Source organism: Chelonia mydas, chromosome 5 (assembly GCF_015237465.2).
Source record: "Chelonia mydas isolate rCheMyd1 chromosome 5, rCheMyd1.pri.v2, whole genome shotgun sequence".
NCBI classification, from domain to species: Eukaryota; Metazoa; Chordata; order Testudines; family Cheloniidae; genus Chelonia; species Chelonia mydas.
The window spans coordinates 29,578,065-29,605,249 of NC_051245.2; the positions used below are offsets into that span (position 1 = coordinate 29,578,065).

The window sequence follows — 27,185 nt, forward strand, 5'->3', positions numbered from 1 at the left end:
GCAACAAGACAAGACAAAACAGAACACAAAACACAATTTCTATTGTGACAGTAGATTCATGGTATTGGGTTGCTCTTCAGCTGGCATCAGCTTTTCCTGATTTTCTGAAAGACAAAAAGAACATGTTTCTACCCCTTTTGGGGTGGCAGATTATTGCTTAAAATATTTCTTTTACAAATACCCTTGCTGATTGCAGGCAAAACAGAGGAATTTCCCCCACATTTTCCTGTTTTGTTCTATAGGCAGGCCAGGTTCCAATGGCTTGTCTTTTAAGGGTTATGGGGAAATTATCCCACCGTTTAGTCATTAAATTCATGAGGGGGGGAAGTACCTCAGTTTTCCTTCTTATACAGCAGACCAAGTTTATAACGTTTTTCCTGCTGTGTTAAGCTTTAAGTTTATTTACAGGTAATAGATGAGAAGCATCATTACCATATGACCTTAAAGGATTTTTCCAAAAATCATACACACTATACGTTGTTACAGGGGTACTTATTATCATTAAATTTATTAAAATTATCTTGTTATACTGTGCCTTTTATTTAGACAATTTGTTTGCTGACCAGGTATGTCCTTTAGCTGCAGCTCCTTTGTGCTGCTAATTCTTTCCTTCCTTTATCATTTAGGTAATTTGCATTTTCACAGACACTTCCTGCTTTTGGATTTAAAGCCATCAGCAGCTCAGAGACTCTATCTTAAAAGGGACACAATCAACTTTCACCAGAGTTTTGATTACTTTTAACTTCTGCTTCCAAAACACACAGCAATCTGAAAAAGAAAACCCAACCTATTGTGGCTCCCTTTGGAGCCCTAATAGCATTTTAATTAAGTAGCATGGTATGTTTGCATTTCTTTTGCCCCTTCTACAATATACCCTGCACATGTTCTGGGGCAAATGCACATTCCTTCCATAGTTTAACTTCTATAACATTATCCATATCAATTTTTACATAAGGTGTAACTATTTTTTTTTTTTTTTTTTGCTTACAGAGTTTTCATGTACCTTTATCAAAGTGACAGTCTGATTACTCAGAGCCATTTTAAGACTCGGTGTTTCTGACATTGCTTCTTTTTGTTTTGTGCACCTCACCCCTGCTGTTGCTTCAGAGGGGCACTGTCTTTTTTTAAAATTTCTTATTTATTTATTTTTTTACTACAGCTCCCATCTGCTATTTTGTTACAAAAACAAACAAACAAAAACCAACCAAACAAACAAAAAGAATCCAAATTTTTTTTTTCTATTCTCCTGACTTTGACTGCCCTGCTGCAGCCACAACTTAAAAACATTTTAAATTTTGTAAAGCTTTAATCTTTTAAAGGTTAAATGCCAAATCCCAAAGCCAGACAACACTAATTACCTGTGTCTAGCAAAAATTACCTCTGTCAGTTTTGCAACTTTGAATTAAAAAGTCAAATGAATTTTTAGTGGCATTATTTAAAACAAAAACAAAACCAATTGGTCCTTAGAACTTTACATATTTACACACACACAGATAGATACATACACATTTTCTTTTCCTTAACATCCCTTCCACACTGCTCTGTTTTTTACATCTTATATTCCCTTTATACATTTGAGGCAGTTAAGTTCCAATAGAACCCCCTTATGTTCTTTTAGCAAATTTGACTAAATTGTCCAGTCAAATGATTTTAATCAGATAATTTATTTTTGCCTGGCTAATTTACAGACATTCCTTTGGAAAAGGGCCCATTTTTCCTTCAGAATGGCTGCAAAGAAACCAAGAATGCTCTTTCTCTAACACTTTTCCTTTTTAACATTTTCACAAACTTTAGCTGCTTAATTCCCTCCAGCCTCTGCAGAGTTAACTTTTTTACTCTCTTTTCTCTTTGTAATTATGCCTGGGGGTGCCTTACATAGGACCTTCTCCCCCTTCACTTGCATCCCTCCAGCCTCTGCAGAGCTAACTTTTTCACTCTTTTTGTATTCCTGGAGGGCCTCTTTCACTATTTTCAGCTGGCTTTGGGTATTTGTAGCCAGCACCTTCCAATTGTCTGCTCCCTTTTCCGTTTGTGCCTTTTCCTCTTTACATGAGGACAAGCAGAGGTAAGCATCCTTACATGCCTCCCACAACAACCAAATTGCTGCTGCATCTCTTTTGGCAGCACTAGAAGGTTTGTACATGAGGATGTATTGAGCCAATCTATCCTCTAGGTCTGATATAGTACAGACATCTACAAGGGCTTGTTCAGTCCATGGATTATGCCCATATCTTTGGAGAACTTGTTTGAAAGGTGTAATTTCTCTAATGAAAGGCGAGGCTGGAGCTCCTTTTGGCTTCATGCCTCCCTCTACACCTGCTTTACCCTGTTTTTTCTTTAACATTCTAACAAATTTTTAACTTTTCGGTCACTCCTGATTTTATTCAGCGGGGGCTTCTTTGTCTCCCCTGGTTTTACTCAGTGGGTGACACAGCCTAGATTCCCTGAACCTGCTATTCCTTATTTCACTGAGTAGCCTAGCCTGGTCCGTGGACCTTCTTGCTGTCCCTGATACCTTAGTGAGCAATAGGGCTTAGGTTTAGTAATCGTAGCTTAATCTATGCGTTTCTCCCCTGCTACCTTCCCAGAGGCCAGCAGGTCTGGTTAACTTGTTTTTCCCTGCTACCTTCTCGGAGGCCAGCAGGTCTGGTTAACCTAATAGAAATGCCTAGCTCAATAGAGTTGGCGATGTGCACACCAATATTTACAATAACTGAGGTTTTTTACCAATATTCCCCCTTTCGCAATTCTCCACCAAAATGTTATACCAATAAAATAAAAACCAGCAGGATCTTATTAAAGGGGAAAAGGTAAAATGCCACATTTATTGTGAATACAGAAAGAATCATAGTAAGCAGTTAGTTATAGCTATAACATTCCATTCAATCTCATATTTATTCACACATTCATTCATACAAACACACACACACACACACAGGTTCTGCAAGGTTGTTATCATAGTTAGCAGCCTTAGAGTTGCTTGTGCCAAGCCACTGGCCAGGTGGCCTGGACACGAGGCAGGAGCAGGGCCTTGTCAGATGCTCATCTGATGCTCCTGGAAATTGGTTTGCAGAATCAGACCCCAAAGTTCTCAGTTTCTAGAATCCATTTTTATAGGAATTTCTTCCTATGCCAGTCTATGGGAATTGCTTCATCATGCTGTTGCTGAATCAATCAGCAGATGTCACATTCCTGACAGCTCCGTGCTGCCAGATGTTATCTTGTTCTTTGGTTCTCCCATCCTTGAGGCTGTTGGGTGGATTCCAGTCTGCCCTCCGGGGGTCCTCTGGTTATTTCCACTTGACGCCTTCTTCGGCCGATGGACACTGCATTCTTAGGCTGGCACCTCCCTGATCATTCAGTTATTATCCACACCAAGCATCCATCCACATACATCCTCTATTTCTATTTTAATCACAATTGTTAACAAAGCGAGATGAATACAACAAAAGGGCGGGGAGTCTCTGGGTGCTGTTTCTATTGTTACAGAGTATTGCTTTGAGCCTCTCTCTGTGTGAGTAGTTGTTGTTACAAAGAATTGCTTTGAAAACAGACTCTTAGAATGTACTAACACAATTAGCAGCTTGCAAGTTTCACACATAGAGGGAGAGAAACAGTACCAAAAACCAAGAGACCTCTTAATTAGTAATACCCTGGAATTTAAACTATGGGGAATCAAACTCATTTGTGATTTTAATACAGAACTTCTTTAATGTGATCCAACAGCTGCAGCAACCAGAACCAGAGGGGCCAGAGAAGCAGCCCAGGGAGCTGGAGGCAGAGCAGCAGCCGTGCTGAGGCAGAGTGGGGCGGGAACTGGGGCTGGAGCAGTCTGGAGCCGGGTGTGGTGAGCATCTTGGGGATAGCGAGGGGAACCCTGGGCAGCAGGCCCAGCACAGGGAGACGCCTCAGCCAGGAGGCTCTGCAGGCCAGACTTGGGGGGAGGGGCGCGGGATTGGTAACCCTGACAGGGCAGGGGCAATGCTGGGAAGAAGGGCCCTGTCACCTAGAGCCTGAAAGCATGTGGCCACCACCGGAGCGAGTGTCCAACCCACAGCATCCCTGCAGCACAGCCAGGGCCTGAGAAGAAGTCCTGGGACTTACAAGGAACAGACTGAACTGCCTGGACATTCCAGAGACACTGTTTGTGATGTTCCCTGCCACAGAGCGGGTTGATGTGTTTCCTTTAACCTTTCCCATTTTTCCGTATTCTTTTTAAAGTTACTTGTTGACTAAATAACTTGCATTTGCTTTAAATTGTATGTAATGGTCAGTGGGTAAGAGAAGTGCCCAGTGCAGAGAGAGTACCCCAGAGTGGGGACACCCTAGCCCCTGTCCTAGGTGACCACAGCAGGGTTGGGGGTCGAGCCCCCCAGGAATCCTGGGCCAGCCTTGTTGGGGTTACGAGGACTCCGCCAGACAGGAGAGTGGAAGGGGAGTCTTCAAGGGCAGGGAGGCCTCTGGGTAAAGGAAGTGGGAGCGAGGACTCAGATCCTTTTGCTAGCCCACTTCACCGGGGTAGTGCAGAAGCCAGGAAAATTCCCCACAATAGCGGGACTATTCCCCCGCTTACACATGGGAACTGATCAATTTGATGACATTTCATTTTGGAAAGAGAACACATTTGATTTTTCATTTTGAAATGACATTTTATATTATGAAAAAAATGTAAAATGTCAAAATTGGAAAAATATTTTGATTTTTTATTAAAACAATTTGATCTGAATTTTTTTTTCCTTTAGAATTTAATTTTTCAGGACATTAAAGAATTGTTATTGTTCTGTTTCAGAACAAAGAACAGTCATATTCAGAGAATTTCTTATAGAACGGAAAATCCGGTTCCTGCCCAGTTCCAGGTGCTGATTTAGTAGGCAACCCCTATTGAGCAAGGCACTTAAGCACGTGCTGAAGTCCTACTGATCTAGTGGGACCGTCACCATATTTTACGTCTATAATATTAGGAGTGTCTTTCTAAAAGTTCTACTCTAGCTCAACCAGAAATTATTAATTTGATGCAGGAATCACTTGATGAATTTCTATGGCCTGTGTTATGCAGGGGGTCAAGGAGTGGCTCCCAGTCTTTTCAGACTACTGTACCCCTTCCAGGAGTCTGATTTGTCTTGTATACCCCCAAGTTTCACCTTACTTAAAAACTACTTGCTTACAAAATCAGACATAAAAATACAAAAGTGTCACAGCACACTATTCCTGAAAAATTGCTTATTTTCTCATTTTCACCATATAAGTATAAAATAAATCAACTGGAATATAAATATCATACTTACATTTCAGCATATAGAGCAGTATAAGATGAATCATTGTATGAAATTTTAGTTTGTACTAACTTCACTAGTGCTTTCTATGAAGCCTGTTGTGAAACTAGACAAATATCTAGATGCGTTGATGTACCCCTGGAAGACCTCTGTGTACCCCTGGTTGAGAACCACTGGACTAGATGATCATAATGGCCCCTTCTGACCTTAAAATCTGAGAGTCCTGCCAGCCTGTTACTGTGAGTATGGACACAGTCATTACATTTCCAGTAAAATTTCCAGAAGCACGGAATCATACTTTACTAAACTCTAGAGACTTTGTAGTATATCTACTATGTTCCTTTCCAACACTAATTTTGCAATTAAATACTAATAAAAATGTAGGTCTGGTGCTATGGATTTGTTTGTCATAATTCCCTAACCCTACTTATCATCACTCTTGGGTCATTAATTTTCCAGAACACGTCTGAGACACCAGAAGCACGCAAAACCTATGTGGAAATTTGTGTGTGTGTGTTTTTTCTTAAGAAGAGAGATACAATAGAGTGAGTGTTCATTTACTCTTGGCATGAAAGAAGTTACTTATGTGTTACTCAGCAAGTGGATATGCACAGGTCATGCAGCGAGCACCTGCTCTGTAATACTGTTTGTGCAATAGTAAAGCCAGAAAGGGACTTAAAACATCTAGAAACCTTTGCCAATATGCATCTGCACCAAGATAAGGAGTTGCAGCAGTGTTGTATACATGTTAGCTGTTCTTCACCCTGACACACAGAGAAACAAATGACTGAATAAGAAAAAGAAATCTGATAAAAGTAAATGTTACAGCAGTATTCCCCAGGTTAGGAACTTGGTTGTAATAGATTTAAAAGAGGTTCTGTTTGCCAGCTGCTGGTCACAAACAGGACCCTGCGGTGCTCTCTAGCTCACACAATAACTAAACTGCCATGTCCTTACATAGGGTCGCCCATCTTGGATCAGGATCTGAACTTTGTGGTTCAGGCCCATCTTTAACGTTAATGCTAAGGATCTGCCCCAGCTCCTGTTGAAATCAATAGCAAAAGTCTGAGATCAGTGGGAGTGAAAACAGATACCTGCACAGGGGGTTGCAATGGAAGAAAGACAGTGGAGGACCATGTTCTGAACCACACAGTTCCACATAGCATGAGATCAACAGTGTTTTCTGCTCATTACTCAGATATATGCACATCTCCACTGTGTTTTCAAGAAAACAATTAACTGGTTTTACTTCTCTGCAGGGATACATTTTATTTCTGCTAACAGACATAACTACTGCATGCAGAATAAAACCAACTGCTTCAAAAGTGTTTCTATGATTTTGCACAAATTTTACAGTATTCATGTTCTTGCAGAGTTTGCAAAGCCATTTTTCTATATTTCCGGGAGCCAAAGCAAACAAAATGAGGTCCCTTCCAACTCTGATATTCTATGATTCTATGAAAACGTTTACTTGCTTCAACAGAAACATACAGGAAGGGAGACAGGGCTGGTTCAAACACAGTACTTTTTTTAATCCTCTTTATAGATACTATGTTAAGGAGCTTATATTAGCAATTTTAAGTAGCATAAAACATTTATAGGTGGATACTAACTAGCAGATTTAACGCCAACACAACCCATTCTTATGTCACTGAGAAATTTAAAAACAAAATCAGAACCAAGAAACAATATAATGAATGTGCAATAACACATTCTAACAACCAACTGTCACAGAAGAACATGTAACCAACACAACCTCTTTCCAGAATTGTGCTAACCTGGTATAGTGTTGGACATTTGATCGGTCCAAAAATAACTGGTCAACTGACTGGTCAAATATTTTAAAGCACTAGTTTATTAGAGTAGTAACCACCATAAAAACAACAACAAAAGAGAGTCAGAGTTATGGTTTCCAATAGGTTTAGCCTTTATATAGATACGGATGCCTAATTACAAAAACCAAGTTACTTAACTGAGCTATTATAACTCAGAAAAATGTGAAACAATGAAATGAAGCTCTAAAAAAAAAAAAAAAAAAAAGAGAGAGAGAGAAAGAATAATTATGACCTTTTCAGCAGTTACATTAGTTTTTAAACGTGAACATTATTAAAGACTGAACAGTTACAAATGAAAATAAATTAAATTACACTGAACTAAAACAAGCACTTAGTAACTATGAAAGAAAAACACAATTTTAAAATGCATTTATGCTCTGTTAGGCAGCAGGCGAACTCTTCAAGCAGCTTCTTGGCCATGCATATTTTGTTTTTGTGTTGGGTGAGGAGGTTAAATGGCTGTGACCCTGTGACATACCAGGGTATAATCCAGATTAATGAGTAGCTGTGTCACCCTTAGTCTGTAACCTTGGGTGCCCTTTACAATGCCTTGCTGCTGTAGCCTCCAGCCTGGACTGCTCCCAAACAGCTATGTCAGTGTGTGTGTGCTACAGCAAGCCAGCCACACCTTGGCTCTTACCAGCCTTGGTTATGCTGCAGGGTGATCCCAACAAACATGGATTTTCCTCCAGAAACGTATGTCCCATACTGCCCAGCCCTTTCCTAGAAAGTACAAGTATACTGAGTACATTATCTCTTTAAAGGAATGATATGCACACAACTTGTTACCCCAAACAGAGTTACCCAGACACTTCAACTTGAACATGCTGCATTAGATAAAACAATAAAACAAGTTTATTAATTACAAAGAGAGATTTTAAGTGAATACAAGTAATGAGGCACAAAAGTCAGAAATGGTTACAAGAAAAATAAAGATAAAATGCTTACTGGTGCCTAACTTAACTCTAGTAGATTCAAAGCTAAGTTTTCTCACCACATGCTTTCAGAAGTCTTACTGAACAAACTCTTTAGGTCAGGACCCTTCCCCCAGAGTCCAATGGATGCTTCCTTTGTCTCTTCAGGTGGAGTGAATGTGATGGCTCAGGAAAAGAAAGAGGGGTTCCTTGGGGTGTCTGTCCCTCCTTTTTATAGATTCAGTCCCCCTCTTGAAAAACATTTCCAGCTGAGACCCAGGAGACAAGAGTCTATGTGGAAGGATGTTCCACAGCTGTTTTTTTCACCTGTTTGAACTTCCTTTCTTGTCCCTTCCTGTTTGATGACTCTCTTTCCTGCTTAAATGCAAATTAAGGCAAGCACACATTCCTTTGTTTAGGACAGACCTGTCTGCCAACTTCTGTTTGGGCAGAGCTGTGGGGTTTGGAACATGTGTTAATAACACCATACAGGGGAATCTTATTTCACAATGCTACCACACATATTTTACTGCGACAATACAGATCAGCAAATTATGAGTTTTCAAATGATACCTTACAAGGCATACTATGTACAAAGATTATTACAATATGTACAGGGTGTGAATTCTGGGATATATCTGTAACAGAACCCTCCTCTCCTTCCACCACTCTCTTCTGAGTTAAGTTCTGTATGTTTGTCTGGTCAATTTAGATTGTAAGCTCTTCAGGACAGGGGCCATGTGTTTTAGCTTGTTTAATGTGCTTTGTAAACTGCTATGTACATTGATGGCCTGTCTACATACATACAGTTTGTTCTGCAAGATCCTTGCCAGTCAAGATGATCAGTTTTCAATGTATTCACCTTTTTCCCAACACTTGGCATTAGCTTATAGCAAAGTGAGTGATCAAGACATTTTAGTAGGCTTGCTAAACAGAAGGTACCATAAGGCAATCAAAAAGGTAGGCCACTGCCTACATCAGGGCATTCTTGTTAGAATATTTAACAATAATTGACTGTGCTCAAATACTAGGTGGTTAGTTGACATTATTTGAGTGGTCAGTTGACCAGCTTGCCAAGCCTAGGCTGGCAATGCTTTAGTTACAATTTTGACTAAGGGGATGTAAATAATCTGTTGGTATGTTGGCTTGTGCGCCATACGAGGCTAAAAAAAAACAACAACACTGAATGGCAGACAAAAAAAAAAATCCAGCAATTGGCTTCTAACCTAGTATTCATAACAATTGCCATGAGGGTGGGGTGTGGGGGGAATGAAAAGCAAACATTTAAACTCTACATCAGTCCTTTTTGAAACTTTTAATATTGTGTGTGTGTAAATGGAGTGCTGGTGAGAAGGGCCAGATTCACAGCTCTTTGGGTCTGAAGCCTTTTCTCTTTTGCGCAAAAGATATAGCACAGGGAAAAGCAGCACAGACTTTCCCACGCTGCCACGGGCAATGTGCCTCAACTTGGAACTGCAAGAGTGAGATAGAATTATTAGCTGTGGAGCTGAACTATCTGTGGTCTCAGGCTTCCAACAAGGATGCTAATTAGTGCCAAACAGGATGTGGACTCTTGTGTACTGGGTACAAAACTGAAACTACCAGCTCATTTTAATGAGGCCATGAACAGCTGTCAAACAGTTTTTGGTCACTGCTAAATCAGGTAGGATTTGAACCAGTGACTATGAGAAGAAAGGTCCCAGATCCCATTGCCAGTCACTATTATTTCACTACTTTACTGTCGTATTACAGCTAATGTTAATCAGCTAACTGCTCTCTTCATTTATGTTCCTAAAATTACTTAAAAGCAATGAGCAGACAGAGTTGTATAGCTTACAGCTGTGTCCTGCATTTCCCAGACAGTCCTACACTCGTTATCCCTCAACATGGGAGGGTTGTTTATTGTGTTCCAATGCAGCAAGACACCTCCTGCAATCCCTTTGAGCTGTGCTGCCTCACCACCAATACCTACAGCACCTGGCGGAGTAGAGAGCTGACTGGAGGAGCATCACCAGCAATGCATGACAACAGGGAGAGTTCCCCTGCTCAGCGCTCCACTCTGCTCAGATGTTTCAGGAGTGTAGTTCTGGGTAGATGCCCTGCAGGAGCAGGATCCTAATGGCAAAGCATAATGTTTGGACACTGACGGAGACCAGAACTGGGGTGGCAGGAGCAGCGGAGGGAGGCTGTGGAAGTGATCACGGTAAAAGCAATTGGGGATTAAGCCAGGAGGAAGGTAGAGAGGGAAAAACAGGTGGGACTGGAAAGGCAAGGGATAAGAAAAAAGGGATGTGTAAAGAGTACAGAGAACAATGGTGGGGGGAAGGAAGGATTGGAAGGGGGCTAAGAGCATGTGGGATAGGAGAGCAGAGACAAGAATGGAGGATAAAGAAATAGCCTGTTCATAGAGGATTTTCATTGCATATCTACTCAAACATAAGCCCAAAATGATACAACCTGCCTCTCTAGTATCTATTCAATTCAAAGTCCGTAAGGAGTTGATATCTGGACTTTGATTAAATTTCAGTTCCTCAGACATGCTGGCAGCCTCACCAGCTCCCAAAACTCTAACCATGTTTCATCTCAAGGATTTTCTCAATGTTTATAGGGAATATATAAGCATCTGCGAACTGGGACCTGTGGCTATTCACGTGAAGCAAAAAGAGTAATACTGGTGTTAGCTAAAAATGGGCACATCTCCAATCTGACATTTAAAAGCAACTCAGGCTGAGCTACTACCAAGCAGATTTGGAACAGCAGCTTCACTCACTGCATAAAAGTGAAGCAAGATGAAAACTGGAGATTAAAATAGCTTCTCAGTCCAAGCAAAGAAAACTCTCCAGGGTTACACAAAATGGCTGACGGAAACTAGATGAGAAAAAAGGCTTTGTCTCTGGTTCTAGAATCTGGAAAACTTACAGCTGAGACTGGATCCCAGTGATATTGTTTCCCAGCTCCAACTATTTGAAGAACAATCACAAATTAAAAATGGGATGGTGGAGAGTGCTGTTTCCTGAAAGACAAAGGATTTGTGGGGCAGCAGAAGGAGACCTTGGTGATATCCTCTAAGAGTAACCTTGTCAATAGACTCCAGAGCCATACAGCTGGCCTTGGAAAGAACCCAGTGCCTGGATACAGGTCCTCACTATTCACAGGCAGAACCAAGAACACTGTAACTTATATTTCATAGTCACAAAAATGGGCTATGAAAATGGAATAAAATTCAATAATAGCTACAAACTTTCCTATGATTTAAGGCAAATTTTTCTTGGTACCATACCTGACAGATTCTTTTTAACAAAGAATGTAAAAAGCCCTGCCTGCATGAGTTTGGGTTTTGTTTCAGTAATCTGGACTATTTCTCTGAACTCTCCAAAAAGTGCTTTTGATAAGAATACATAATAAATAAATAAATAAAATAAAATAAAATAAAATGAAATAAAGCCGCAAGCAGCTGGGAAAAGAGACTGGACAAGGGACCAGGAGGGAGAGAGATATTGGATGAGAAGATAGGAAATTAAACATAAACAAACCTATGTTGAAAGAACATTACTAAGTTGCAACATCAAGCACTCAAAAAGGCATGGAATGGATGGTGCTCATTTAACAATCAGCTGTTCGATATTTTGTTTTCTCGTCATTGTTCAATGTGTGGCCTCCATGCCTTATTTAGAGCACATGATTCAGACTCTGCTCCGAGACAGAATCATTCATTTCTTCATGGGCTTTTCTAAGGTGTTCAACACTATAATATTTGAGTGCTTCACAAACAATCTATCTTCACAATACCTTTGTGAAGTGAGGATGATGGGAGCAGAGGCACAAGAAGATTACAGTAAAAAATATCCACTAACTTTGGGTCCCCCATTTGAGATGACTAGGACCTAATTTTTCAGAGTACTTAGCATTATATAGCACTACATATGTTCAAAGCACAGATCCTATTGACTTCATTAGGCATGGAGTGTGCTCAGCCCTTCTGCAAATCAGACTCCAGTGTATGAAGTTGGGCACCCAGAAAATGAGAAACACATAACCAGTAGATCTCCTGTGAAAAACTTGGTTTAAGTGACTTGCCTAGCATCACACAGGAAGCCTGTGGTAGAAGCAGGGATAGCATCTAATTCTCCTGGGCAGCATTCAGCTGCCTTTGTTAGAGGGCTTTCCCTTCACCCCCTTCCCTGGTTCTTGTCACGCAGACAGAAAGCAGAAGACCAGAAGTCCTAAGCACAGGCAATGCGATGTTTGCCTTGAACTAAAAACCCCAATAAATATATTCCAAAGCCCTTCACACCAGTTGGGCTTATCTTTATAGGCTGATAGAGTTTTCCCCTTTCCTTCCCCCTCCCCCAACTACAGTTCTATACATTAATAGAACCCCTTCTTCTTCTAACACCTAGCTCCGCATGGATGGAGCTCCCTCATCCCAGTGTTCTGTTTCCAGCTCTGATGCCACAGAGCATTTACCCTGTGTCCTCCCTTCCCAGCTCTGACACTGCAGAGCCTTGCCTGTGTCCCTGTTCCTTACCACCCGATTCCCAGTCCCTCTCCCATTACCATTATCATTCTCCTTCCCACTCCCACTCCCATTCCCCCTCCCCCTTCTTCTTCTTAGCAGGCCCAAATATACCTGCAATGCATGCCCCTAGTCACACCCCTTATAACTTATGGTCATGTTCCATTCTGGAGGGTCAGGAGTTGGGGTCTTCATCCCACCCCTTTTGTACCCCATGGGAGGGGTAAGGAGTGAGGTTGTGCTCCGGTCAGGGGCAGGTATTTCTCTGGTCTTTTAGTGTTTTACCTCCCTCCCACCCAAAAAAACCCCTCCTTGCCCCTCCCAACTGGTTGCCTGACCTTGCTTTGAGATAAGGAGTTGAGGCAGTCAAGTGTGCGCTCATTTTTAAAAATTTTATTACAGCTAATGTTAAAAAAATTATATAATACATAGGTTGAGAAAAGACTGTCTGTACATCTGGGCATAGTGCTTAGATTATCCACAAATACAAAGTTTGTTTTTAAAAGTCATATGATACATAGAGCACATAATTAGCAATAACCCACATTTAGGTGAATAGATTTAACAATACAGTTTAGATATTAGAATCTGAATACTCGGGTACATCACTCATGAAAAGTTGTACAGAGATTTGGTTGTGGAAAGCAAAATATAAATCAGTGGAAATTGTGCCTCAGTAATTGAGAATTAGGTAGGTTGTCCATTTAGAGGAAAAAAACAGTCCATCAGGAAAGTATCTGAGTTACTTTCCAGACTGCGCTTCTCATTGGCACTCCAACTCATCCCTCCTGGTATTGCTGATGTCCACTGATGCATTCTGTGTAGATGTCCCTCGACTTCCTGATGGCGTCCAACACCATGAGTTGCTGCATCAGCCGAACGTAGCATTGACCAACTCCACATTCTTTCAGCACTCGCTTGTTACCGGGGTCCCATGCGCCCAGGGCTCCAACAATCAGCGCATGAGTTTGGACCTTGTAGTCCCTAGCTCTCAGGGTGTTGGCCAGAGGGGCGTATTTCTCCAGGTTTCAAGCTTGGGTGTCATGGAAGGCTGGAGTCCTGTTTTGAAAGGCACTGTGATGTCCACCATGATGATGATCTTCCGGTCCTTGCTGGTGATGACGATATCCGGTTGCAGTTGACTGTCGGTTCTAGGGATGGCGGAGTTTACGGCAACCTTCCCCATGTTATATCAATAAAATAAAAACCAGCAGGATCTTATTAAAGGGGAAAAGGCAAAATGCCACATTTATTGTGAATACAGAAAGAATCATAGTAAGCAGTTAGTTATAGCTAAAACATTCCATTCAATTTCATATTTATTCACGCATTCATTCATACACACACACACACACACACACACAGGTTCTGCAAGGTTGTTATCATAGTTAGCAGCCTTAGAGTTGCTTGTGCCAAGCCACTGGCCAGGTGGCCTGGACACGAGGTGGGAGCAGGGCCTTCTCAGATGCTCATCTGATGCTCCTGGAAATTGGTTTGCAGAATCAGACCCCAAAGTTCTCAGTTTCTAGAATCCATTTTTATAGGAATTTCTTCCTATGCCAGTCTATGGGAATTGCTTCATCATGCTGTTGCTGAATCAATCAGCAGATGGCACATTCCTGACAGCTCCGTGCTGCCAGATGTTATCTTGTTCTTCGGTTCTCCCATCCTTGAGGCTGTTGGGTGGATTCCAGTCTGCCCTCCGGGGGTCCTCTGATTGTTTCCACTTGACGCCTTCTTTGGCCGATGGACACTGGATTCTTAGGCTGGCACCTTCCTGATCATTCAGTTATTATCCACACCAAGCATCCATCCACGTATACCTCTATCTCCGTTTTAATCACAATTGTTAACAAAGCGAGATAAATACAACAAAAGGGCGGGGGAGTCTCTGTGTGCTGTTTCTGTTGTTACACAGTATTGCTTTGAGAACAGACTCTGTCTTAGGATGTACTAACACAATTAGCCGCCAAAACCAAGAGACCTCCCTCTTAATTAGTAATACCCTGGAATTTAAACTATGGGGAATCAAACTCATTTGTGATTTTAATACAGAACTTCTTTAATATGATCCAACACCCACAGGTGACGGTATGGCTCTGGCCAGGCGATCCTGGGTGGTGTTGTGTCACAGCTGCCAAGCTCTCAAATGGGGCTTGCAGCTACACAGGACATGGGGTAGCGTCTCGCTGGTGTAGCTGCACTTCCTGTATCACTTGTCCTGATTACCGTGGTGGATGGCTCCGTTCAGCAGGATGCAGCTGAGCTGGGCCCAGTGAATGAACCTCCAGTCGGCAAATCGAGTGCAGCTGCCCCTGGGGAGGAAGTGGTTGCTGGCGTCCCACTTGAATGTCACCTCAAAGGCCTTGCCCTGGTCTGGCTTCCATTTCAGGTTTTCCACATATTGGCAGCGGATAGCATCCTTCAGGGTCCTCTCCAGCATTGTTCTAGCTCCTGGAGTGATGATGATATGCTCTGTGTTTTTCACCTTTGGCACCAGGACTCCCAGCTCCTGGCATTCCTCGCACCACATCCAGTGGCAGCCGATACGCTTCTCCAGTTGTCGCGTAGCATTGTGGGCATGAGTTCAGAGCGAAGCAAAGTCTCGCCTGTCTCTTCCAAATTTGCCTTCCAGTGAGCCGCTCAGGTAGGTGGCAACATCTTGGTTGGAGGGGGTCCTCGCAATTTGCTTCTTGACAGCATCATGCAGAGCACTTTCTGCGATGTTTCTCACCATGGCGTCCGGGCACGTCGGAAGGCGTGAGTGATCACTGCAATGTTGCAGAGATCACCCATACGAGGGACTTTGGCACCGCCCTGCCTGTGCAAGATGTACACCAATTTATTGCTGGCCCTCTGGGGAAGAAACATCCACTTCTTCACCAGGTGCCCAGTGGTGTTGTCTGCCTTGTTCAGAGGTACCTTCGCCATGGCAGATCCCCTCAGAACAAATGAGATACAGGGGATCAGGAAGGTTTTCAAGGCATTGATCTTCTGCCATGGTGTCAGTAGGGAGAAGTCGATCCTGGCCACATCTCGTAGGAGCTCCGTGATGGTATCCTCAGGTGTCTGCTGGACATGGAAACCCGTTGGTGTGCCGAGATGTTGGTACGCTTGCCTGTCCTCAAGGAAGATCATAGGTTCACCCTGGATCGGAAATGGTGTTGCCTGGACCAAATCCCTTCTACTGCCATCGATATGCAGGGATGCATACTTCCTGGCATTGAAGTGGAGTCCCATCCAGTTGGCAGCCTGGCTGGTGATGTCAAGCATTTGTTGGAGACTCTTGCGGTTGTCTGCGATCAGGACCAGATTGTCTGCATAGGCCAGGATATTCACTCTGTTCTACGCTCCCACCATACCCTGTAACACTTTTAGTTCCATCCCTTATCTGTCCCATTGTACTAAAAGCCCCATCTGATTGTGGGAAATGCAACACACAGCATCTTTGTCCTTCATACATATTAGTAAGGATGTAAGAGTATTAAAAGTCAAACACAAAATACTATCTCAGGCTAACAAACAGGCTTATATGCTAACAGCCTTAACCATGAATCCATCCTATCTCTTTTTGCCATCCCCTGCCTCTTTCATGACACATCTTCCAACTTTTGCATAGAATCATAGAATATCAGGGTTGGAAGGGACCTCAGGAGGTCATCTAGTCCAACCCCCTGCTCAAAGCAGGACCAATCCCCAACTAAATCATCCCAGCCAGGGCTTTGTCAAGCCTGACCTTAAAAATATCCAAGGAAGGAGATTCCACCACCTCCCTAGGTAACGCATTCCAGTGTTTCACCACCCTCCTAGTGAAAAAGTTTTTCCTAATATCCAACCTAAACCTCCCCCACTGCAACTTGAGACCATTACTGCTTGTTCTGTCATCAGCTACCACTGAGAACAGTCTAGATCCAGACAAATCTGCAACAAATAAAGAGGGGTTCAACAGACAACAGACTGCTTTACCTCACAACCTTGATTCATCCCCAGTGTAAGTCCATCCTGTGCACTGAATGAAGCAAGGGACCTGTGGAAAAACTAGTATGTGATCATGCAGTTAAAGACTATCATAATGCATATGCACAAAAGGCTAAATTAAAGTTGCACAGCCAATTTTGATTCTGGCATTTTCTAACATTTGAGTGCTTGATGTTACAATCTTAATAATGCTCTTTTAACATAGCTTTTGGGGGTGTGTATATAGCATTTTACAAGCATTAATCAATTATTTCTCAGAGGTCTACTGAGAGCTAGGTAAGTATTATTACCCACCTTTTACAGTGAGAAGCTGAAGCAGAAAGAGCAGGTAACTTGGCTGCGACTACGACTACATAGGGAGTTGGTATAAGAGCTGGGATTGGAGCACTGGCTCCCAGTGCCGTACCTCAGAGCACTGGACCATGGTTTCCTATTAATTTGTAGCCAGTGTAATAGACTTCAATAGGAATAGAATCAAGTGGTATGGCTGCTGTTGCTGCTTCACTGGAATGTGATGTTTCTCACATAGCACTTGCAAAACAACTTATTTATGAACATCAAGCTGATTTTCATTCATTCATTTTGCCACACACCTTCCCAGGTTATACGGCTCTATGTGGTACAAAGGACTGGCTTTTTCACAATCATTTATTATACCTGTCAGAGTTCTGGAATAGATACATACCTCTTTGTATTATTTTCTTTCCAGTCTCTCTCTGAAGTGTTGCAAATCCATATCATACAAATTGGAATATGAATTTGCTACTGTCTCTCAACAATTCTTTACTCCATAGTTTTATCCAAATCTATCATATCAGCTGGTGAGAAGATGAGAACTTCTGTTCAGGATACACTGGGAGATTGAAGGGATGCAAAAGGTCCTAACATTTGCTAGCAATTTACCTGAAGCTAAACAAAAACTAGCATTGCTTCCTTTGTTTTCAGATATATATACAACACATTTTCTTTTTAAACAGGTACATAGCCCAAGACCAACCAAATATATTACCATTCTCTTCCAGAGAATTACATGTACCTAGATACAGTTATCCACTTTAAAATGTTATTTATAACATGTAAATATTACACTGTATAACATGTAAATTTTTCTCTTCGAAACGTAAGTGGGCTTTTTGATGGACCTTGGCACCGGGACTAATATTATCTCTTTATATATAAATGTACTGATAATTAATTGCACATTATTTATGTTCAGTATGATAAGGTATCTCCCCAGCTGTAAAAGTTTACACAACTACCAGTTTACATGTTTTACAACCTTAAGCAAAGAATGTCAGACAAGAGGTGAAATGCAAAATTGGTTTGACGTTAATGTGTAGGAAAGTAAATAAGCTTTATGCAAGTTGGTTTTTATTGGTACTTCCAGGGAAACAAAAGTAAAACAGCACTGTAAATACTAAACACCTCAGATCTATACAGCCATGAAAGAATATATCACCTGATGGTCCTGGGGTGAGGGAGGCTGCAAAATAGACCATTAGGAGTGCTAATAATGCCTCAATAGCTCTAGAGTTCACACTTTGGTAGAATATTAACATAAATGACAGTTCACTCTGGTTTATATCAGGAATTACTCAGATATTCTGTGCATCGATTGGAAAGCGACCAGAACCACGTGAGCACTAAACTTGCTCCATCTGAGCACTAAAAACAGTCTGCAGACCACAACTATGGCAGCTTGTCAAAGGGGGTGGAGACTGATCCGAAACCCATTAAAAATGAATGGAACGAGTCCCATTAATTTATCTGGGCTTTAGATCAGACCATGAAGTGGTCTCTCATGTAGGCAGGTCACTGAGCAACAGGGAGTCTTTGATTTCTTGTCTAAAGCTGGTATCTTCAATGACATCAATAAAGTAATTCTTAGCAGGGAAACTTCAGAGCTGTCCAGAATGAGGAAATGTCACCAGGGAAATAACCTACTCTCTCCCTAAAGTATAAAAACACTCCCCATTTTGAGATACTTCCTTGTTTACCTTGCAGCAGTGGGTATCAAGTGCCAGCCAGCAGCTCATTAACAGAGCTTGCCTATAAGAATTCTGTAACTGTTCTGTGCTTTTGCACTTGATCATCTGAAACCTTTAATCTTTAGTGTAAGCAATTTACACTATGTGGTAAAGCAAGCAATCTAACTAAGAAGCCCTTCAGCAAATTGGGAATGTAGAACAAATGGACAAAGAAAAAAGAGAGATGAATCTCTGTTCTTAATACCGGATTGGATGAAACCCCTCTTTATATTTTCATTTGTCTTTTCCTAGACAAGGTATACCTATAGCCTACTGCATATGCTTTTTAAACGGATACTGACGTGCTACCCAGTATCTGCTTAGTGTGATATTTAAATAATAACCGTGTCACCCTATTGTGAGAATGGTTTCAAGAACGTGTCAGAAATTTTTCTTCTTTGCAAAAGAGTGCCCCAAAATCATCCAGCATACGCACAGAGTGAGATACACTATAACTGCTGACTACACAAGAATTCTGGGGAAAATGCACTCACAGGAGACAGTCTTGGTGACTAAGTTTATTAGATGGATATGAAACCAAACCAAGAACTAATTAAAAGAAAAAAAGATCCTGCTGCATTTATCAGAATACATTTGAGACATAAACAGGTAGAACCTGCTTCCTCTTAATCCAGCCACAGCAGGATTGATCTATACATATTAGAATCAGTTTTTCATAGTAATTGACCACTCATCTTACTCCATCCAGGCATTGCTTCAGCTGCAGAAAAAAGTCACAGGGGAAAAAAAAACCACTGACCTTTGGGTTAAAATCCTTTTCACAGGATTTATTGTCAATACAGCATCTTTTAATACTCCAAAGACCTTTCTTAGGTTCATAGACTCAAAGGCCAGAAGGTTCCATGGTAATCACAAAAGTGGGTGACTGGGTGGCAAAATGGCTGATAAAAATCAGGTAAGTGCAAAGTAATGCGTACTGGAAAACATAATCCCAACTATATATACAGAATGATGGGGTCTAAATTAGCTGTTAGCACTCAAGAAAGAGACCTTTGAGTCATTGTGGCTAGTTTTCTCAAAACATCTGCTCAGTATGCAGTGGCAGTCAAAAAAGCTAAGTGTTAGGAATCATTAGGAAAGGGATATATAATAAGACAGTAGGAATCATAATACCACAGTATAAATCCATGGTATGCCCACATCTTGAATATCATGTGCAGTTCTGGTCACTCCATCTCAAAAAAGATATATTAGAATTGGAAAAAGTCCAAAGCTGGGGATGCCGCTAACCGTGTCACAGGTGGGGTTGGACCTATCTCCCCTTAAAGGGTCAATCACCCAGTGACAATTAGGAAAAAATGGTAACCTATCTTTCGTAACTGTTGTTCTTCGAAATGTGTTGCTCATGTTAGGTGTGTGTATGCCCACGTGCACAGCTGCTGGAGATTTTTCCCTTAGAAGTATCCATAGGGCCAGCTCTAGTGCCCCCTGGAGCTCTGTGCTCATGCGCCAGTATATGGGGCACCACTGGTCCCATGCCCTCTCAGTTCCTTCTTGCTGTCAACTCTGACAGAGGGATAGGAGGGTGGGTAATGGAATGGACATGATCAACTCATCTCAAAGAACAACAGCTATAAAAGGTAGGTAACTGTTTTTTCTTCTTCGACTGCTTGCTCATGTCAATTCCATGTTAGGTGACTCACAAGCAGTATCCCTGGAGGTGGGCTTGGAGCTCAAGGACATGCTGTTTGCAATACTGCTCTACCGAAGCTGGTGCCATCTTGCGCCTGCTGAATGATGGTGTAATGGGGTGCAAAGGTATGGACTGAAGACCAAATGGCAGCTCTGCAGATGTCCTGGATCGGTACCTGCGCAAGGAAGACCACTGGCGAAGCTTGCGCTCTGGTGGAATGGGCAGTCACGGTGGTGACACCCCTGCTTGTTCATAGCAGAACTTGATGCAGGCAATTATCCACGAGGAGATTCTCTGAGAAGACACTGGCAGATCTTATCCGCCACTGTGACGAAGAGCTACGTCGACTTACAGAAGGATTTGGTCCTCTCGATGTAGAAGGACAAGGCCCGCAAAACATCCAGAGACTGTAACTGACACTCCTCATTAGTCTTGTGAGGCTTTGGAAAAAAGACCGGCAGGAAGATGTCCTGATTATTGTGGAACTGACACCACCTTAGGTAAGGAAGCTGAACCTGGTCCTTGTAAAACACTGTATAACGGGGTTCAGACATCAAAACTCTGATCTCGGAGACCTGTCGGGCTGAAGTGATTGCCTCCAGGAAGGAGACCTTCCATGAGAGGAGCAGCAGAGAACAAGATGACAGCAGCTCAAAGGGGGGACGTGCGAGCCTTGACAGCACCAGGTTTAGGTCCCAAGCAGGGATAGGGTCACAAACTTGCAAGTATAGCCTTTCCAGACCTTTCAGGAGCCTGATCATCATGTCATGAGAGAAGACTGATCTACCTTGGACTGGAGGGTGGAAGACCGAGCTGCCAAGTGAACTTGATTGACAAAAGGGCCAGGCTTTGGTGCTTGAGATGAAGCAGGTAGTCTATGATGGATTATAGCGAGAACCATGAGGGAGAAAGACTGTGGCCTGAGGCTCAACAGGTGAAGCGTTTCCAGCTAGGTAGCTCGCCCTGATGGAGGGCTTCCTGCTACCCAACAGGATGTGCTGGGCTTACACTGAGCAGATCTTCCTCCCATTCCTCTGCATTCAGCCACACAGATGCCACAGAGTCAGGTGCAGGGACGCTAGGTTTGGGTGAAGAAGACAGCCTTGCTTGGTTCTGCGAGAGCAAGTCTGGTAGGAGCAGGAATGCTAACAGGATCATTATCGAAAGTTCCAGCAGCATGTGGAACCAGAGTTGGTGCAGCCACACCGCAGCTGTCAGGATGATCTTTGCCTTGTTCTGCTTGACCTTCAGGAGGACCTTGTGAACCAGGGGTATCGGCAGGACGGCATATAGTAGTCGGACAGGAAACATCTGGCGAGCCCACAGATCGAGCAAAATAGCTTACATTTTCTGTTCTGTCTGAATACAAACAGGTCCTCCTGGGGAGTCCCCCACCTCTCAAAATCACATTGACAACCTCTGGGTGGCGTGACCACTCGTGGAAAGAAGAGAAGGATCTGCTGAGGAGATCTGCCAGCACATTCTGGGCACCTGGGAGGTGCAACGCCACGAGATGAATGGCATGCTGCACACAGAAGTCCTATAACTGGAGAGTCTCTTGACACAGGACCGACGAACAAACTCCGCCTTGCTTGTTGGTGTAGAACATGAGGCAGTATTGTCCATTAAGATCTGCACCACTCTGCCCATCAGGTAGGGAAGAAACGCCTGGGAGGCCCAGAGTATTGCTCTGAGTCCCCTGACATTTATATAGAGGGAGAGATCCTATTGGGACCAGAGACCCTGCATACTGAGGTTGCCAAGGTGGGCTCCCCACCCCAGATCCAAAGTGTCTGAGACCAACGTCACTGATGGGGATGGGGCTACAAAGGGAACCCCTTCCATCATCGATTGTGAGTCCGCCCACCAAGTCAGGGATGACAGGTCCTATAAACTCTATTCTCTGAACTAGGGTTAGAGTTGATTTCTGTTAGTTTATAAGCAGGCCCAGCTCTTAACAGGTGGCTTGTACTAAGGTGAGGCTGTACTGGACCTGGGCTCGTGATCTGTCTCTGACAAGCCAGTCATCAAAGTATGGACAGATCTGCATGCTTTGACATCTCAGGTAAGCGGCCACCACCCCCATGCACTTTGTGAAGACTCTCCGAGCGGACGATAGGCTGAAGGGCAGTGCCGTGAATTGGTAATGGCGCTGACCCATCATGAATTAGAGGAATCTTCCGTGTCCATGAAAAATAGAAACATGGAAATAGGCATCCTTTAAGTCGAAGGTGGCATACCAGTCTCCTGGATCCAGGGAGACCATGCGAAATTTCCACTTCTTGAGATATTAGTTGAGGTGATGCAGATCTAGGATGAGCCTGAGGCCCCCTTTGGCCTTCGGGATTAGGAAATATCGGAAGTAAAACCCCTTCCCCCTCAGTTCTTGAGGAACTTCCTCTACAACTCCTACCTGTAGGAGGGTTTCCACCTCCTGGATGAGGAGTTGTTCATGAGAGGGGTCCCTGAAGAGGGATGGGGAAAGGGGGTGGGAGGAAGGGATGGAGGAAAACTGCAGGGTGTAACCAGCTGTTATGCTGTTGAGCACCCAATGGGTTGAGGTAACCTGGGCCCATGCAGTGAGGGAAGAAGATAAACAGTTCAGAAATAAATGGGGGGAGGGATCCTGAGGCAAGTCCAGTACACTGTCCTCGGGTGCACCCTCCAAATGTCTGCTGTGGACCACCTGGGTGTCATGTGGAGCCCAACTGGGAGGTTGAGGAGGATGGAGCAGGTCAGCAGAATTTAAAGCCTCTGTCTCTTTTCTTCTACGGTCCTTACCGAGGTGGACCTGAGAATCTAGGCAGTGGTGGTGGATGGAAATGTCTCCTAGTGTCCAGGCCTAAGGAGCCCTGGTGTACTTCAGGACATGCAGCTCGGTATCTGTCGACTCTGAAAACAGAACACTGCCCTCAAAAGGGTAGGTCCTGAATAGATTGCTGCACCTCGTAAGAAAGCCCAGAGGACTGCAGCCACAAACTGTGCCACATAGACACAGCTGAGGCCATTGACCTGGACCCCAAATCAACTGCATCCAGTGTTGACTGGTGCCGATATGATGATAACTGGTGCCGAGGAGATGGAGATCAACGTTGTGAAGCCAGGAAAAAGGCTCTGGCTACTGTCTGGAACTCCTCCATAATGGTCAGAAATTCTTGTCTTGAATCCTGAGGCAAGGAATCCTAAAATTTGGCCACATAGTCCCCAATATTATAAATATGTCTCCCCAGCAATGTCTGCTAGTTGGAGATCCTGAGTTGGAGGCTGGCTGTCGAAGAAATTTTTTGACCAAACAAGTCCAGCTTCTTTGAATCCTTATTTTTGTGTGTGGTGCTCTGCCTGTCTCGCTCATTCGCGGCAGACACCAACAGAGACCCAGGGGTGGGTGAGAGTACAAGCAGTCATAACCTTTGGCTGGGACATAATGCTTCTTTTCTGCCCTTTTCGATTTGGAGACAGAGAAGATGGGGTCTGCCAGAGGGTCTTGACCAATTTCAGCACCCCTTCGTGGACTGGCAGCACAATCTTAGAAGTGGCCCCAGCCGCCAGCATGTCAAAGAAGCTAACTGTAGACTCCTTCAGCTCCTCTGCCTCTAATCCTAAATTTGAGGCAACTCTTTTAAGGAACTCCTGGTGAGCCCAAAAGTTGTCTGGTGGGAGCGGGTGGGCAGGACCAGCGACCACTTTGTCTGGGGATGATGAGGACAATGGTAATGCCAGGGGCGTGACTGGAACCCCCTCTTCAATCAGGGTAATTTCCCCCGTAGCCGAGGTATGCACCTTGGTACCGGCATCGGAGTCAGGCTCCTGCATCTGGGCAGGCGGGCGGTGCCGTGATCCGCTTCTCAGATGTGGCTGCTGATGACCTATGGGAGTAATTAGAGGAATCCCCCACAGGTTCCAATATTGCCAAATGTGCTAGTCGTTGCCCTGGTGGCCAGACTCCCACCGCAGGGCCAGCACCGAAGTCCAGTGCATACAGCGACCAATGCTTCCATGGTTGGGGAGGAGTCCTCCCTTGGAGACCGCTGTGGGGCTGTGGGTGCCTCCCTCTGCTGGCTATGATGGGAGTGGTGCCAGGGTGGGGTGGGGACCTGCGATGTGGCTTTGTGGATTGATACCACGGAGGCAGGGATCGGTGCTGAGATGGTGGAGAGCATTGAGGAGTCAGGGATTGAGGAGTCGGGACCAGTGCTGGAGTCGGTGACCCATGCCAAGAGGTTGGCAACCAGTGCCAATATGCCAGAAATCAACATTGTGAGGCCAGCAATACGTGTCGTGGAGCCAGATGACTGGGAACGAGGATTTGGGGATGGGGGCCACAGAGTTGAAGACCGAGGTCATGGTGTAGGAGACCAGTGCCAGAATGCTGGGGACCGCTGCCAGGTGAGTGAGCATTGCGACAGGCCCATGGGGGGTTTCCCCTTGGAGGGGGCTGCGTTTGCTGACTCCGAAGTCGAAGAGAGGTCTTGTGATGTGGGCAGCACCAATAGGGCTATCAGGTCCCTGGCCACCTGAAATGCCTCCGGTGTTGAAGGAGATAACAGGCGCAAGGGCCTCCAGGCACTCCCAGGAGTTGGTGGTGGTTCCCTTTTTGGGCTTGGAGCCTTAGGTGGGGATTGTGTCTCTTGAGCTCAGCAGATGGCAAGTGGCCCGGCTCGGGTCCTTCACCTGCCACCCCTTTCTTATCTTTCTTTGGCGTGGGGGAGCACTCTCGTTCAGCACGCTGCCTCCTGTGTCTCGGCATCGGCGATGGTGAATGGTGTCGTTGTGAGCCCAGTGCTGGTGGAGCACTCTGTATCAAGGTCGAAGTGCTCAGCACTGAATTGGAGTGGGATGGCTCCAAGGCCAGTCTAAGGGCCACCTCTATTAACAGGGCTTTCAGGCAAATACCCCGTCCTTCTGTATGCACTGCCTGAAGCGCTTGTTGACTTGCGCTTGTTGTTGCGCTTGCACTTGTTGACTTGCGTTTCCCACCAGGCACTTTAAGTAACTTGTGGGGCGGGGGGTTGCTCACTGGCATGGGCTTGTGACAGACAGCACACAATTTGAAATCCGGGGACTGGGGCACACCCCATCCCTGAACAACATCCCTGATGGAACCACTATCTATCCTAACTTATCTAACTACTCACACTAACATATAACTATATACATGAATTGTATAATGAAAAACCACTAGGAGCTCTTGCAAGTCGCAAGAGAGAGAGGCGTTCCAGCAACCATCATGGGCGGTCAGAAGGAACTGAGAGGGTGTGGGCCCGGCGGCACCCCATATACTGGCGAATGAGTACAGGGTTCTAGGGGGTGCCAGAGCCGGCCCTAAGGATACCACTAAGAGAAAAATCTCCAGCAGCCATGTACATGGACACACACACCTAACATGGAATCGACATGAGCAAGCACTCTAAGAACAACTATTTTTAGACAGAAAAATGAGTTTTCAGAAAAACAAAAATTTTCCATGAAAAGCAGACACTTCTTGTGAAAACTTTCATTTATTATTTATTTTAAATAAAAAGATCACTCAAAAAATAAAATATTTTGGCCAAAAACTGAAATATTTTGCTTTAGAAATGCTGCCATGGTGCCTCATGAGAGTTGTAGTTCAGTGATGTTACATCTCCATTCTCTATGGGCCACGCTTCCTGGCTGAACTGCATCTACCACTTTCCTTTTCCAAAACGGGACATGCAGTCTGTTCTGGGAGACTGGCCTGTAGAGGAGAATAGCAGCTTGAGGCATCCAAACTACAGCTCCCATGAGGCACCGTTTTCAAGTTGAAATATTTCAGTATTTGGATTTCTGCTCAAAAAGTTAAACTTCTTGTGGAAAAAACCCTCTAACTTTTCAACCATTCTAATCACTATGTATTCATCTCCAAACAAAATCAAAGTGTCTAATAAGTACTCCCAGAAAATAATCTGTGCAAGTTAGTGCAAAAGAAGACCATCAGAATTTTCTAGGTGCACTACAAAAACACCAATGAACGTTTATTAAAAAAAATATGCTGACTGAAAAGAAAATTCAATATTTTGATTCTCCACTACTGTTAATGGAAGAGCTGAAATATTAAATGAGAAGAAAAATATTTATTGACTGAGCCTTGGCATTTTTGGGATCTGCGTAGGGAGTCTTTATGTCTATTCTTGACCATTAACCATTTTTGTAGATGCGAGTGCTGTGTAACGAAATAGATTAAGTCTCCTCTCAGTTTTGCATGTCACAAATGAACTACTGGTCTCAACCTAACTCCTGCTGGACATGTCCACCTCATATAAGCAACTGACAATCTATAGTTATTTGGCAGTTACTGCTCACAGTTTTGCCCTGCTAAGAGCAGAAAAAGCAGAGTTGCTCAAGATTGAGACAAAGAGCAGTCTCCCTCGATTGGGAGAATTTGCAGATCTACTGTAGTTGCACTGTGGGCCTGATCCAAAGCCCAGAGAAGTCTGTGGGAATTTTTCCATTGACTTCAGCGAGCTTTGGATCATGCCCTACAATCTAGCTTTAGCCAGTGTTGTCACTTCTCATTTTGACGAGTGCTACTCGCACGTCTTCACAGGTAAAAAAAGAAACACTCATGCAAGCAAACTGACTCTTGTTGAATTTGCATTCACTTTAAAGCACCACAGAGTACATAACCCTTATTCCTTATATTTGAATTTAGTGTTCAGGCTTATAATGCAAACTATAATAATAGGTACAAGGTTATGCGAATGAATCTACATCAATAAAATAGCCTTTTAAAAAGCGTTGCATTCTAACTGCAAATTAGCACAGGTAATCACCATTTTCAAGAAATATATTCCACCTGCTCCTGTGGGAGCACCAGTACCTACTACCAACAAAGTAAAACCACAGCATTTTGCAGAGAATAACATTAAGTATCAGTACCACATACGCACTGTTGGCCCCATATTGATACAACTTAATATAGAAAAAAGCTGTATCTAAAACTTTGGAGTAATGAGATTGTCACGTTGTC

General features: G+C 43.6%; 1 protein-coding gene across 2 annotated transcripts in view; it reads right to left on the reverse strand.

The window, feature by feature from the left end:
• Positions 1–5,806: 5,806 nt before the first annotated feature.
• Positions 5,807–27,185, reverse strand: part of LOC122465789 — a 28,148-nt gene continuing 6,769 nt past the window's right edge. For both annotated transcript variants that reach the window (XR_006290839.1, XM_043546386.1), the window contains 2 exons: positions 16,505–16,565; positions 5,807–6,037 (listed from right to left, as the gene is read on the reverse strand). The gene's annotated coding sequence lies outside the window, so the exon portion shown is untranslated. The remainder of the gene's footprint in view (positions 6,038–16,504; positions 16,566–27,185) is intronic.